This window comes from Parasteatoda tepidariorum, chromosome 8 (genome assembly GCF_982258835.1).
Source record: "Parasteatoda tepidariorum strain Cologne lab strain chromosome 8, Ptep-v5.0, whole genome shotgun sequence".
Classification (NCBI taxonomy): Eukaryota; Metazoa; Arthropoda; class Arachnida; order Araneae; family Theridiidae; genus Parasteatoda; species Parasteatoda tepidariorum.
In genome coordinates, this window is record NC_141762.1 from 36279734 (window position 1) to 36293652 (window position 13919).

General features: G+C 30.6%; 1 protein-coding gene and 1 long non-coding RNA gene across 3 annotated transcripts in view; one reads left to right on the forward strand and one right to left on the reverse strand.

Annotated features, from left to right (window-relative positions):
- The window catches only part of LOC107456656 (1-phosphatidylinositol 4,5-bisphosphate phosphodiesterase classes I and II), a 384337-nt gene that overhangs the window by 166152 nt on the left and 204266 nt on the right, over positions 1-13919 (forward strand). The gene's annotated exons all lie outside the window — the stretch shown is intronic.
- LOC147806066 (uncharacterized) lies at positions 7374-13733 on the reverse strand. The gene is made up of 2 exons (XR_015428703.1): positions 13597-13733; positions 7374-8082 (listed from the first exon to the last, which is right to left on the reverse strand). It is a non-coding gene; the product is annotated as an uncharacterized LOC147806066 (long non-coding RNA).

The following is a 13919-nucleotide window of genomic DNA, read 5'->3' on the forward strand; positions in this document are numbered from 1 at the left end:
TTACATCACAAAAGATATTTTCACGCTACGTAAGTACTTTTTTGGTATTAGAATATTATATTGTAACAAAGTAATTTTGTTTAAACTTATAAAAATTATTAACCGAATATGTAAGTGGACACCTTAATTAACATTTCAATAAAAAAATTGTTTTGTTAATTAACTAGCATTGTTTTTAACGAATGAAGCTGAAATGGCGTCTTGGGAACAATTGTAACAATAAGTAAAGGGACGATTGTAACATCTGAAAATAAATAAACTTATGTTTACAAACCATTACTTAACTCTTTAAGAACCACCAATAGTTTCCTATATCATTTATAGTATGTTGCATGTGCATTATTTTATTTGTCACCTTTACAGCATAAATTAAAATTCTTAACCCCTTAAAGTTAAAAGTTTAACCCTATAGGTCTCTGCTCATTAATATTTTTACTCCTAAAATATCACTACTATTTTGATCAATAAAAAAATATATCACAACTATGATAATATGTATAATTAACTATGTTTTAGTTGAATTTATGAACTGTTACAATTGACCCCGTTAGTGGGGACAATTGTAACAAGTGCACGACTGCCAAAAATTGTTAATAACTAATATAATAACATTTAAAAAAAGGTATTTTTATTTTCTAGTAGAGGATAGTCTACTTTACTCGACTGTCAATGAATACTAATAATATATTGGATTTTTTGTTAGTTAAAAATAGTTAAGTAAAAAATGTTACAATTGACACCACTCTCTCCTACTGTTTTTGTTTAAAAACGTTATTGCTTTCACATGACATAAACCTCCTCAGTATCATTTATTCAACAGTTTATTTTTATTATATAAAAAGTAGAAAAAGCTATCTCTGCAAGTTAGTGAAAAATAACTTGCAGAGATGTTATTGAAAAGTAATTTACCAAAAGTAAACAATTGTTTGTCAGATACTTTTTTTATTATTTTTTAACTTCCTAAAAACATTCTGCTTTACATATTTTATCGATATCTCGTTACTTCATAGAATGAAATTGTAAACAGATAAACCAAATATGAACACAGGTAGCTGTTATGAATATACATAAAGATAAATTTTTTAAAAGAATAAACTTGATTTTTAATCAAAACTGTAGAAAAATTATACGAAATATATAGCATATCAAACATGTAGGATATTTTACACGTTTACGTGAATATTTTCTGTCGTTAAAATTCATTTATTAATTTTTTAATAAATTATCTGTTAGGAAAAATCTCTTTCCCCCTTCTGTATGTTATTGTTTTACAACCGGCAATGAACAGCAGATCCAATTCTGAGTTTACAACTATCAATGCTTAACTCTATAGTCTTAGAATTTTTAACCAAAACCGGAAGACAAGGGTATTTCTGGATCAAGTATTGGAGTGTACTTGTCTTCATGGGGAACTTCTGATGTAACAAACTTGCATTTGCGTTACACGGAGAGGAAAACCCCGAATATTATTCCGTGGTTAGCGCGATGGAAAGGGGATCATCACCCCTGATCTGTCCACCACTGACGTCAGCACAGTAGTTGGTGAGAGCCGGGAAAAGAATTCGTATCAACGAGCTGCCACTGGGGTTCGAACCTTGTCACCTCATTTCAATGTGAACACTCCTTTCCCTGAGTCACAGTGGCTCTACTCTCTGTATCCTATATTTCCCCTTAAATCAATGGTAAAAGTAATTAATGTAATAATTAGATTTCAAATTATCAGCATTGAAAGTTGATTCAATATTTTCTTAGAAAACTAAATCAAAATTGGGTAGATCATTTAAGTCTCAAGTGCATAAACATTACAAAAACACAGGAAAAGACATTTATTATTTCTTTAATCAAAAAAATCTAATCTATTACTCAAGTATCTATAAAGTATTTATTTAAACTGAAAAATAATAATTGCTTAAAATAGGGTGCAGTATAAGTAAACATTTTTGAAATAACTATTTAACTAGAAAGTATTTTTAAATGACTTCTTTTGTTTGATTTTTCTTTATTTGTTTTGAAAATTTATTTTATTGCGCGGAAAACCAAATATAGAATATCATACACTGAAATATCTGCCAGTTCTTTTAAATGTCCAATATCAATAAAAAAAAGATGAAGTCGAATCCAAAGATAATGCAAAATCTGAAAGCATACAATTCAATCTGGAGACTTTCTATTTTTAGTTTTTTGAACGTGGAATCAAAATGGTCTGGTTCTCTAATGGAATTCCGCCGACTGTGTCGAAACTGAGCCGTCATTTTGCGTTTCTTTTGACGTTTTCCATTATACCCAGTGCTTATTGTCCAAAGGCGGGGTAAGGTATAACCAAGAAATCACGCGACGGATCGAACTTGCGATCGATTTTCTGTCACATTCAACCGCGGTGAAGAGTGCTAACTTGAAAGGATGTTCTCCATAACCTGAACTTCTTACCCCGTATTTCTCATTCTTAACCCTCTGATGACCCCTTTTTCTTTCCCAAACAACTTATTCTGCGCTTGATACTACTAATGTTTATTGTCATTAAAAAGAGGACTTTTTTTATGCTTTAATTTTTAAAATGCTTGTATGATTTAAAAATTACACAGAGGAACAATTTCTTTTTTTGCTTTCTATCACCTAACATTTTTAGATACCTTTTTGTCACTGATTTCAAATCTGCTATCGGTTTTTCTCTCCAAGCTGACGTTTATTTTTTCTTGAAATAATATTTTTAGTCTATTTTTTGTCGAAATATACAAGTTTAAAAGCATTATAAATATCATTAGCTCGAAAAAAAAATCTCTAGTTTTAGAAGCAAAACTAATTTCAGATTTGAAATTCCTACTTCCGAATTAGGCAAGATCGTGTATTTCTATAGATTCAGCAAAATTTTTTCCTTAGTGTTATCTTCATGGTCATTTTCCATATGGTCATTCCATATGGTCCTTATGGTCATTCATAAATCGAATTGTATCAAAGGAACCAGAAATTGATAACGATTATGCGAATTTGGATATTCATTTGCCATTTGTCAGCTCATTATGTAATTCATTATGTAAGTCTCGCCAGTGGTATTTTGAGGTTAGTGAAACTTGTTTACTCGTAAATATTTTCTTTTCTTTTTTTCCTTCTTTTTTTTTAATTATTTTTTTTATATATATTTTTCTCTTTTCTAAATTTACGTTGAAATAGCCAGTCGAATGCCAGAAGTGGTAGACATGCGGAATTGTATGCATTTTTTTTCTCACAAGGGTAGTAACGCAACAGTTGCCACCAATAACTTTTGCGATGCTTATCCAGTTATTAAACTTTCGGAAATGCCGTCGGTGGTTTCCTAAGTTTAAATTTGATAGTTTGATCTTCTGAATAATCAAGATGACCTACCCTGGAAAAAAATTTTGAATTATGGTGGGTATCATCTCACCAAATATACTTATACGTTATGAAGTTATAAAAGTTTTATTTATTTCGAACAAGGTTTCAAAATTAATAAAAGTGATAAAAAGCTGCATTATGATAAAAAGGCAATCTTCAGAAATCTTCCTTAAAAACCAATTGATTTAATCGACACGGCATCAAAAATTTGCATACTAGATGGTAAAAGACCATTGATAAAGAGAGTGATTGCATCATCGATTAAAAATAAAGTATATTTGTTTGAATTTAATATAAAAAAGGACATTATTCTGGTCCTCATAACGTTATAATCTAGTTTTCTTCGTGACTAAGGAACAGTTTAATTAGACAACTTACCATGACAGTTTCACAGTTTCAAGGTAGTTAAGTTCAACAGATAAGAAATAATTTGATCTCAAACTCTGTTTTTGTAAAACTTATTGTTTATAAGACTTATGTTTGTTTTGTATTTAAAAATGTATAATGAAAAAAAGCTTGAGTAAACAGAGAATTGCGAAAGTTTGCTTAAATGGTATATGCCGAAAATGTCTCTAAATCTCTTAATCTTAAATTATGGTTGCTCTATCGAATCTGAAACACCAAGACACTTTTTTGTCACTTTGTACTGCAATTTTCACTTTAAGCAGCAAACTTGTAAAAGTGATGGTGTAAAGTCGGTTCGCGTTTCATTAACACCTAGTCAAAATGTTTGCAATCTGATGACTGGGCTCAAAATTACTACAAAGTTAATATGATGTCATACTGACCTACATAATAGTCTCGAACTTGATTACACGAAACTATGGCTGAACTTAAACTGAAACAAGGTTCAGTTTAACATCTTGTAAGATAGTTGTAAATTTGCACATAATATAGTTTATACTACGGGTATTATGAACCAACTTTGACACAACTTTGTTACAGTAGGATTAATTACTTTCGATTAAAAAAAGAGAATTATTTATTATTTAAAATTATTTACTGATAAACAATGGATTTTCTTAAACTGAGGAAAGAAGTATGGTCAGAACTACTGGACACAATCAAATTTTCTGAGTTTCTGTCTCTATGGCAACATTAAAAATCTCGGTAATTTAGTCATTGTGGTAAATTTAACAGAAAAACATGGTTTAATAATATGTGATGAAATTTGGTAAAAGAGTTAGGTAATTTTTATAATGATACCTTAGAACAGGATATAAAAAGCAATTTATTTGGTTAAATTTGCTTTTCAGTTTTGTATTTTTTACTAGTTGTGTGAATGAGTAAAATACAATACCGTATATTTTAGATTTAGATTTATAAATCAGAATTATGTTGCTTTATTTTTATTTTTTTAATCAGAATTTTTTTAAATTCATCGACCTGTAGTTCCTGCAGAATTTGTTCTTTTGTCATTTTATAACTGAATAAGTTTTCATTTCAATAGTAATTTCAATTTCTAAATTTAATCTTTATATATAGAATATACTTTCATGCTACCATTGTGCTAACAACAAAATTAAAACTCATGTTCGTTTTAGTATAGAACAATAATGAACAGATTATTATGGCATTTTTATTCAATTATGCTTAATTCTGTTCGCTTTATCGTGCATCTTTTGTCGAAAGTAATAATACTATGCAATATAAATTAGTATTTCAGTAGCTTCAATCCTGAAAATCAAATTTGAAATTATTATGAAAAGCTCGCGTACATTAAACCTAGAACTATTATAACATTTTCCCGCTTTTTTTAAATTATATACATATACTTGTATATTTCTCTTACGGGACACCATAAACTCCGGTATTTCTCTATCTTTTGGCAACATAGTTATTAATCCTTTTCTGAGGTTGTCATACTAGTTTAACAAGTTTGTGTTTATTTAAAATGTTTAAAAGTTAAATGTTTATTTAAATTCATTTTCAATTTTCACAGAAATAAACTCACAAATCCGCTTTAACCGAGCTATCAAATATTTCACAGATCTTTTTTTTTCTAGTTAATTTTTTATTTTTAAAACTACCGCCGAAAAAAATGCTGAATTTTTTCTTCCAAACACTCAGTAAAACAAGCTGAAGGAGCACACGAGATTACCGAAGAAATGATAGTTAATATCGTCAATAATGAAAATGAATCTAGCGAAGATGATGAAGACAGTGAAGATAAAAATCAACATATAAAAATCTCTCAACATAAGAAAATCATGATAAAAGCTATCGAAAGTGATATTGAATATATAGAACAACAAGAAGAGGCGACACCAGCTTTCCTGTTTATCCCTTAAAAATGGCGAAACATGTCGAAATAATGTAAAACAAAAAACGATTACGGACTTTTTTTAGTAAAAACTCTTTAATTTTCGTTAAGTATGCTCTTTAAGTGCTTTGAAGTAAGGTTTCAATTATAAAATGAATTGTATGTGGTGGACTCGTATAAATTTAGTATTTGCTAAATGAATTACATTTATACCTATTCTTTTTTTCTTCATTTTTACACTCTTTCCTTTAACCGAGTTTTTCGGTTATCCGAGTTAGTCGTGGTCCATATTAACTCGGATAATCGATTTTGAATCAGTACTAAAATTTAATACAAAGAGGACTTTCATAACACCTCTTGAAGATAATTAAAATTGATTTCAAAGTACTTTCACGCTTTCAGCTAGATAATGAAAAAAATTTGGTTAATATACTGTTTAAAACTAATAAATATGTTCTGATTGGAAGATGGGTTTAAGAATTCGAATCTTTAAATACAGTTGCGTTGTGCATTCAGCTTTATTACCATTAAAGTTTATATGTTGGCATAAAATTTTACAAACAAACCAGGCAGGTTGTTAGAGGCCGCGAGTTTTAAAATATTATTTATTATAAATTAAGTTTATTTGTTAATGTAGCAGAAATATCGATAAATGTAGGAAAATACCAAAATTGTTGTTTAAAAACTGTTGAAACCTATTTGATAATTATATAGCATATGAAAGAAGTTTTATGAGAAAACTGCAGCATGAATTGCTAAAGAAGTTTTTCTTTTCAACTAAACTACTGATTTTACTATGCGTTTGTATTCTCGATTAAAGATTATTAAAAGCAATTATCGAATTGATGTTAAGTAGTTTATTATAATAGCTGAAAAATTATAATTTTTAGTTTGATGCATGATGAAACGATAAAATGTGCTGATAATTATATTATAATGTATGATCTTTAATTTTTACAGGATATTTAACTCTCAAAGTTGAAGATATGAAAAACATATGTTATTAAAATGTAAGAAAGAAATCTGAATAAAAAGCAATCTATAAAATCCACTAGGTCAATAAATGTTTTCTAAATAATTGAATCTTTAAAATTCAACTTAGAAAAGCATATGATTTTGAAAAAAAATTATCGGATTCGTAGTACGAGTATATTATTTTAAAGTTTGAGATATGACAGTTTTAGATTTCCTTGAAAATTTTTTAAACGGATTTCTAAAGCGTTAAAAAATAATACTTCTCACAACATACTAATACTTTGCACTAGATATTTTGCTACCGTAAAATAAATTAATTTGAAAAATGAATTTTTATCCAGTATATGCACTGGTTATATATTTATAACCAGTTGTTAATCAGATATTATCCTTTAATCTGACCAGTTAAAAATCTGATAATAGAATGGTTAAATTTTTTTAAATTGAAATTACGAATCACTTACACATAATTAAAATATAATTCATATCTTAACGTGTCAAAAAGACCCATTACATACAGAGAAATGTCTGTTTTGGCTTAGATGCTGATTAAATTCTTTTTTTTAAATTTAATAAGGAGCCAAAGTACTTCATTGTATCATTTTTCAACTGAGAAACTAAGAGACCAAAATGACGATTTTATTATGTGCATTTAATATTGATACGAAGTTCCCTAGTACATTGCATTGTTTAAGATCTAATGATTATTCCATAACCTGTATTCACACGTGGATCCCTATATTAGCTAATCTAAATTAATTTAAATAATATGATAACAACTATCTACAATTTTTAATTAATTTTTAATCCTGAATATTTAAATACACATCTTGATTATTACTAAACAATTAATCTCTAACTATATCAATACTACAAATTAGAATATAATTTAAAAGAAGCCAACATACCCCTGCACCTTTCTCCCTCTCACGCCAGCTTCCTTCCTTCAGATTGCTCCGCTTCCAACTGCCGGACGCTCCACAAGATTCTTCACCATTTCAGGGCAACCCTTCAAAGTCCTTCTGATTGGATGATGAAGAAGGGGCTGCCCTATTGGCACCTATCGCTCATTTGGTGAAGTCGCCCGCCGTAACATCCCTCCGCCGCTAAATTCTACTTTGTGAGGGAGATTGGTGTCAAGAGGCAGTTGCTTAAAGTCCAATCAGATGATCTGTCAGGATCGGAGTCTGGATCACATGGATCGGAGGCTGAGGATGCTGCTCTTAAATAATGGATGAAGATTGACAGGCTCACACTGGAACAGTATCGAAGAATAGCATTCATATGAACGTAGATGGTCGAAGTCTGGATCGGAGTCTGGATCACATGGATCGGAGGCTGAGGATGCTGCTCTTAAGTAATGGATGAAGATTAACAGGCTAACACTGGAAGTGACGAAGAATCATCTGTCCTCCAAACTGGAACAACTGATGTCGTACATGGAAAGTCAGCACAGGAGCCACGGGTGTCATGGTTGAATGATGATCGGGGATCTGAAATGTTTGGCAGAATCAACTCTTTGGAAGGAACAATTTGTTTATTTTTTTTTTGGAGGGAGATAAGGATACAGAGGGTCTGTGGCTATTTACTTATTAAGAATAAAAAATTTAATGTAAATAATCAATTAAAAAAAAATTTTTTTTTTTTTGTATATCTATATATACATTTATTTTACAATTTAGCTTGTCTGAAAAAAAAAAAACAATTTGCAAACTTAATATTTTTCTCACGGGCCCTTGTGAAAAAAAAAATTCTTTTTTTTTGAATTCCCTAACTGCACGCCAGCATACAATTAAGAAAAAACAAATGTTAACAAATAATTTTTTTTTTTTTTTTTACAAATTATAAACTTTATTCTGTTGGTAAAGATGAATTCCTAAAAACTCTTGTTCTGAAATTATATTTACGATTTGCATTAATCTTAGTAGGTTTATTCTCATTATTCTTCGGCTGCAAATGCAATTTAATAAATTTATCTTGTTCTGTAGGATCCTCATCTTGTTGAGTAAGGTGCAAATAACTAAACCTTTTAATGAATGGAATCATCCTATGGACATGAGTAGATATGACTTTCCTTGGATTATTAACGAGCATTAATTTATAATTTACTTTTGAAATCCTGTCTACAACTCTATATGGACCGGAAAATTTTGGTTTTAATTTTGCTGATAATTTACTTGTAGTGTTAGGTGTTTTCAAAAAACAAAGAGAACCAATTCTGAAATTTATTTTTTTAGTATCAATGTTTTTTTCACTGAGACGTATATGTTTTTTTTCTTGCTCTAACAAGTTTGTTAATGTTTTGGAAAAAACTTCATTCAAATTTAAAATTAACTGTTGTAGATATTCGGTTTCTGATTGAAATTTATTAGTAGAATCTTTAATGCAATATGGTAATCTCATATCTCTACCATGTTCAAGGAAAAAAGGAGATGTATGTGTCGCCTCATGAGTCGAAGAGTTCAACGACATCATGACATGTGGAAGCAATTGGTCCCATTCTGGGTTTTCGTCACAGAGCGCTGCTAGGATATTTGCAATCGAATAATTTGGGCGTTCTACCCTGCCGTTAACAAAGGCACTGTATGCTGAAATGTGTCTCCTCTCAATTGAATTTATTTTACAAAAATCGGAAAATTCCTTACTTTTAAAATATTTAGCGTTATCAGTAATCATTACTTCAGGGCAACCTTTTAATGCAATAAAATTATCGAAAATAGCTTTACTAATAGACTCTGATTTCGTATCCGACAGTGATACCAGATGTATATATTTAGTGAAAGCATCGATAATGGATAAGACATATTTATTTCCTTTCGATGTTGTTTTTAATGGTCCGAATATGTCGACATGGCAACATTCCCCTGGAAATTTACTTTGGGTAAATGGTTGGTGTGGAGGTTTGTTTACATTAAAGGCACTGCGTCTGGATAAACAAATTTCACACGAATTGATAAAATTTTTCGTATCGCAGTACATTTTAGACCAGAAAAATCTTTCTCGTAACCTATGATAGGTTTTGAAAAACCTCAAGTGACCTCCGTAGTCATTATGAATTGCTTTGAGAATTGTGGATTTTAAGGAATGTGGAATACAAATTTGCTTAATTAAAGAAGTTCGCGGGGATTTGGAGTGTCTTTTACTCAAATGCATAAGCAACCCTTCCTCGGAAATAAAATAAGAATCATCGTTATTAGTGTTGTTATTAATTTTTGAAATAATTGTTTTCAATTTTGGGTCCTGATTCTGTAAAGTTATAATGGTTTCGGAATTGGGAAAGCAGATAGAATTAGTATTTATTGACCGAGACAAATGATCTGCTACTGGATTCATCGTACCTTTTACATATCTTATCTCATAATTAAACTCTTCTAGTGCTAATTTCCAGCGTAAAATTTTCGCGGATGGATTTTTGTTAGAGAGAAAGCCTAACAACGGTTTGTGATCTGTATAAATCAAAAATTTCTTTTTACCTATTAAAAATGCTCTAAAAAATTGAAGGGCACAGTATATTGCATAGAATTCAAGCACAGTTGCACTATATTTTGATTGAGTCGGATTAAGTTTTTTTGAATAGAAATAAATCGGTTTTATTTCACCTGAAGGATAGATTTGCTCTAAAACAGCTCCAATTCCTTTTTCAGAAGAATCTGTAGTAATTTGCATTTCTAAGTTGAAATCCGGGAGAGCTAAACAAGGTGGTTTCAAAATTGCGTTTTTTATGTCTTCAAAAGCGGCTTGAACAGTAGGAGACCATTCAAATTTTACATCTTTGCGTAACAAATTCGTAAGAGCATGTGCTCTGGCTGAAAAATTTTTTACATATCTCCTATAAAATCCGCAACATGCTAAAAATGATTTAACTTCTTTTACATTTTTCGGAACTGGGAAATCATTAATTTTGACCGTTTTATCTTTATCAACCGAAATTCCGTCGGAGGAAACAATAAAGCCTAAGAATTTACATGTTTTGGTTAAAAATTGACATTTAGCAGGAGAAAACTTCAAATTATACTTTTCGAAACGGCCTAAAATTTCATTTAATATTACTAAGTGCTCCTCTATTGTTTCGGAAAAAATTATTACATCATCGATGTAAACAAGCGCTCCTTTATGTAATAAGTCACCGAGAATTTCTTGAGCAATAGATTGAAAAGATTTGGGGCTATTTTTAAGTCCAAAACATAATCTATTAAAATGGAATTTTTTTCCATCTGGACCAGTAAAGGCTGTTTTGTGCCGATCTCTTGGATCTAAGGGCTGCTGATTGAATGCCGAACGCATATCTAGCGCCGAAAAGTAAGTTTTATTTGATAATTCACATAAAATATCATCCAGGGATGGGATTAAAAAATCTTCTGTTAACGTTACTTCGTTTAAACGTCTGAAATCGAGGACGAGTCGCCATTTATTTTTTTGTCTAACGAAAAGCGTGGGTGCATTATATTGCGAGTCAGAAGGTGATATAATTTTAGCATCTAATAAATCATTAATTTGCTTACGCATTTCATCTCGCAATTGATAAGGTACTTTATATATAGGGCATTTAATTGGATTCTCATGCTCTAATATTATTCTATGAGGTTGAGTTTTAGCTCCGGTTAATTCCTTTGTAGATCTTGCGAACGCGTTAGCATGTTGTAGTAAGACCTTAACTAATCGTTGTTTTAAATTTTTGTCTAATTCGGGAAATTTAAAGTCTTTCTCGGAAAGAGGAGGAAGGGGATCACTAGAAATAGGTATTTCAGTTACGGGAAATTCCTCCATTGAGTTTACGATGCCTAAAGTCATATGCTTATTTAATTCAAAAGCATTGTTGGTAGTATTTCTAATCATTAACTTAAGATCTTTTGTCTTAGAATTAGTTGTCGTTACAGTAGGTAATACATTAATTCCACGTTTATCTAATTTATTTAAAGGAGAAATTAAAATATCGACATTGTTAGCTGGTATCATAGGTAATGTAACATCTAATATTTTTAAAGAGTTAGGTGGAAGAATAGTCTTTTTCTTTAGTTTTAACCGCGTAGCATTAGAATCAAAATTATAAATATGATGCGAAACTAGATCTATGATCGGAACTTTAATATCTAATATTTGTAAGCATGAATTTTTTGTATCTAAGATAGCTTGGGTTTGCTTAAAAAATCCAAAGCCCAAAATAGTTTGATAGGCTGATGTTAATATATCACGTGTAATATAAAACAAATGAGAAAATGTATGGTTTTCAATTTTAAATTTAATTACGTAAGCTTTAGAAATTTCTAAAGTATCCCCGTTTACTGCTTTAATATTAATATCTTTATCAACGCATTCTTCAATTTGAGTTTTATCGAGCTTATCAAAAATTTGTGGAGACATTATTGATACACTAGCGCCTGAATCTATTAAAGAAAAAAATTCCAAATCTCCACAGTGAAGTTTTATCAAAGGCAAGGATATTTTTTTACTACTATTTTCTATTTCTTGAATTAATTTCTCCGGGGCCTCCCGTTCCAACCTCGAGCTCTTGTTGAGAAGCCCCCCCTTTCGTTTCCCTGTCCTCTGGGTCTTCTATCTGGGTGTCGAATTTGATTTTGAAACAACATGGGGCATTCTCTTTTGAAATGCCCAAAATTTTTACAAAGAAAACACTGTATTCTAAATCTATCGTTATGATCTCTATAACTTCTCCGATCGGTTTGGAAATTATGCACCCTATGTTCAACAGAATTTGAACATGCTGCCTGTTCCGCTAATTTATCAACTTTTAAATTCAATGCGGATATTTGATCAACCAAAAGATTAATAACGGACCCTTGGACGGTAGTCTGGTCAACTTTGTTATTAACTCGCGACTGCGCAACCATTGAATCGTTAAGCTCCTCTGTTAGAGCTATCTCTATCGCTTGTGAAAAACTTGTCGGTCCTTTAGATAAAACAGCTCGCTGAATTCCCTCTTTCAAACCGCTGGTGAAACGAGCTTGAATCATCCTATCGTGAGCTTCTAAAACTTCACGCGAGTGTTCAACCGGCGACAATATGCCGACCGCTAATTTCCTAATTCTGGATGCATAAGTTTGAACCGATTCTAAATCCTCTTGTTTGCATTGAGCAAAATTTTGCAAATTCGTAGCTAAGGGTATTTTCTTTGAAAACCTTTGGATTAAAAGATTACTAAACATATCAAAATCATTTGTGGTATTAATTTCCCTATCTATCTCTAGATGATTAGCAGCTGAATCTCTAAGTTTTAATTTGGCTATAATTATTTTTTCTTGATTTGTCCATTGACTTAGAAGAGCTATCTGATTTAATTTGTTTATAAATTCCCTAACAGATAACTCATCACTATCGCCGCGATATTCAGGCAATAAGTTTAAAAATTCTGAATTATTAAGGCGAACATTATTTGCTCTAACTTCCACATGTTCTGGTGAACGTTGACGTCTTCTACTCATGATGGTTTAACATTTTAAATACTAAATTACACTAGTCGGTGAATCGGCACGTGGCAAGACTTAGATAAAAAAAAATTGGCGTAGCAGCTAAGTTAATCCCTACCTCTCGATATTAAAAAAAAAATAAAAATAAATAAATATAAATTTTGAACAAATATACATAGTTTGACGAAATTAATTATTAGTATATGAAAACTACTCATAGATATAACTGGATTGTTAAGATTGAATCCACGTGTCGAAATTAAAATTATTTTTTAAAGTTTCCTAGCATTTTAAATTTTTTAAAAAAAATTCCGTGTTTGGTCACGGCGCCAATGTTACGAAGTTCCCTAGTACATTGCATTGTTTAAGATCTAATGATTATTCCATAACCTGTATTCACACGTGGATCCCTATATTAGCTAATCTAAATTAATTTAAATAATATGATAACAACTATCTACAATTTTTAATTAATTTTTAATCCTGAATATTTAAATACACATCTTGATTATTACTAAACAATTAATCTCTAACTATATCAATACTACAAATTAGAATATAATTTAAAAGAAGCCAACATACCCCTGCACCTTTCTCCCTCTCACGCCAGCTTCCTTCCTTCAGATTGCTCCGCTTCCAACTGCCGGACGCTCCACAAGATTCTTCACCATTTCAGGGCAACCCTTCAAAGTCCTTCTGATTGGATGATGAAGAAGGGGCTGCCCTATTGGCACCTATCGCTCATTTGGTGAAGTCGCCCGCCGTAACAATATTGTACCAAGCATATTTCTAATAAAAACTGTTTAATTTTAATCTTTTCATTAATTATTTTTCTTTTCTGTAATTTTTTTAAAATTTTAATTTTATTTTTTTAAATTTTTTTAAACTTTTTAATTTAAATTTAT